This window comes from Myotis davidii, unplaced genomic scaffold (genome assembly GCF_000327345.1).
Source record: "Myotis davidii unplaced genomic scaffold, ASM32734v1 scaffold815, whole genome shotgun sequence".
Taxonomy (NCBI): Eukaryota; Metazoa; Chordata; class Mammalia; order Chiroptera; family Vespertilionidae; genus Myotis; species Myotis davidii.
The window spans coordinates 78,940-81,607 of NW_006288179.1; positions in this window are offsets into that span (position 1 = coordinate 78,940).

The window sequence follows — 2,668 nt, forward strand, 5'->3', positions numbered from 1 at the left end:
CGGGAGCCAGGCCCAGGAATGAGAGAGAAGGTCTGGCTTCCCACTGGGAAGCATGGAGGGAAGCCGGCATTCAGCATGCTCCATGGTCCCAGTTTGGGGGCGGGGGAGGATTTTTTTAAATTTAAAATTAGCATTTTATTCCTAGTTTACTCTACTAGTGCTCCAAGGTTGGAGGAAGCTGCCCAAGCCTTCCAAAGCATTAGCTTAGATGAGGTACATTATAAAACTCAAATTTCGCTCAGCTCCCTAAACCAACAAATCAGGGATTATAAGGAATATCCACTAAAGTGTCCCCTGTGAAGTAAGGCCAGCTCCCTGGTTTCTATCCCCAAATGCTTACACTAGGTTGCTGACTCCGACTTTAATCATCAGGGAGGCTGGTCCTGGGAGCTTTGAGCTCCTCCACCCCAGCCCAGCCCAAGCAGACCAGCCCTTCCCAGACTCCCAGTCAGCTGAGAGAGGTGCAACTCTGCCCTGGGGTGGGCGGGGTACAGCTGAAGACACCTCTCTACCTAGCCCAGGACACGGAGAAGCAGAAGTCCTCTCTTCCATTTGCTGCCACTCGTCATCCCCTGGCTGAGCAGATCGGTGGGTCCCAGAGAGGCCCAGCGGGACCCACGTCTGAGGTTGATGCCTATGTGGCTTTCAGAAACTAAACTGGCCATAATCCCACTGCATTAACACACGCAGTATTATACGTATAACAGATTCTGTACATAGACATATAGATAAATCTAGGTTAGAAATACACTTGATTCCATTGCTAGCTGTTGTTTGAGCACAGATTTAGGCCTTGGGAAACCTAAAAAATGGCCTCCACCAAAGCTTCATTTCTCAACCCGCCTCCTCCATACACCCACTCTGCTGTCCCAGCCAGGTAGGTTTCTCACTGCCCCCTGAAATGCAGAGCTCAGTGGCAACTCTAAGATGATGCTTACGTTATCCTCTCCTGAATCCAACCCAGCCCCTCCACCTCTAAGTTTTCTGGAAGCCTTCTGAGTAGCCAGAGCTCCCTCTAGACTCCCAGAGCATCCAGCCTCTGAGTTCGCTGTTCGGTGAGTAGCCTTGCTGTCCCAGCTCCACTACAAGTGCCCGTGGCTTCTTCGACATCTTTAACTACTCCCCCCCGCCCCCCCCCACACACACACATGCACACAAATCCAGCTTAAATACAGTAAAGTTCTGTAGGCTGAAGCCTCCTATTGTGTTCCCAGCCAGATGCATTAGACAAGAACAATGAAAACCAAGACTCCTGAATGAATGAATAGGTACAAATACTCAATATCAATGTTGGTTTTGTAGACAGAGGGTTTTCTGTTTCATGCTACTCATTTGGAAAAGGTGGTTTCCTTGTTTTAAATTAAGGGTGTGTAAACTCTTTGATCTGGACAGGGAGGGTGGAGCCAGACCAGGGTTTCCGACAAACAAACCAAGTTACCAGGCCTTCTGGCCACCAGCCTGAAAAAAACTAGAATTGCTGCTTTGGAGAACTGACTGGGCTACAGAGGCAATCAAGAAAGGAAATCCCCAACAGAAAACTAAGAGTGCCCAAGGCCAATTTCAAAACTGTGCAGAATATGACCTGGAAACTCCTTCCTATGTTATTCAGAGAGCATGAGCCAAGTAAGAAAAAGTACTTCATGAGCACCAAGATGGCATCACAGATCTGCCATCAGAAGTGAGTGTGCCAAACCCATAACCCCAGTACCCTCAGCTTGGTAATCAGAGCCCTCTACGCACTATATCTTACTTCTCTTCCCCAGTTTTCCCCACACTGGTCCCTTTCCTGTCTTCCAAATGGGCAGTGTCCATTTCCACCCCAGGACTTTTGCACATGCTTTCCCACAGTGGCAACGGCGTCTCCTCCTCTTCACTTAAATCAGCAGTTCACAACCTGTTGGTCCCGACCCCTTTGGCGGTCAAACGACCCTTTCACAGGGGTCACCTAAGACCATCCTGCATATCAGATATTTACATTATGATTCATAACAGTAGCAACATTACAGTTATGAAGTAGCAACGAAAATAATTTTATGGTTGGGTTACAACATGAGGAACTGTATTTAAAGGGCCAGAAGGTTGAGAACCACTGACTTAAACCCAACCTCTGCTTCAGAGCTAGTTCAAACCCCATTTTCTCACTGAAGTTATCCTCAACTAATTTGCCCTATGGTCTCCTCTCCTTCTTCTGAATGCCTCCAGTGTGTGATGCCTAGTCATCTCAAACCATCTGACTTCAAAACATTCTATGAAATTACAGTAATCAAAACAGCCTGGTAGTGATCTGAGAATAGACCAGTAGATCAATGGAACAGAATGGAATCAAGAAACCCACCTATCACACTCCAGTTCCCTTTCCCATCGGATCTGAATACCGATCTTGGTGGTCATAGAGGAGGAAAAGTAATAGTGAAGCTGGCCTCACAATGCTTACAGTCAGTGGGCTAGTTTCAAACGAGGTTGAAAGAGAGAGAGAAAAAAAAAGAGAGACCCACCTATCAATTGACTTTCAACAAAAGTGCCAAAGCTATTCAGTGAGGAAATGAAAGTCTTTTCAGCAAATGGCCCTGGAACAACTGTGTAAACCTCTGGGAGCAGAGAGCCTCTACTCATTCCTCAAACTTGACATAAAATTAATTTGAGATGGATCATAGATTCAAATATAATA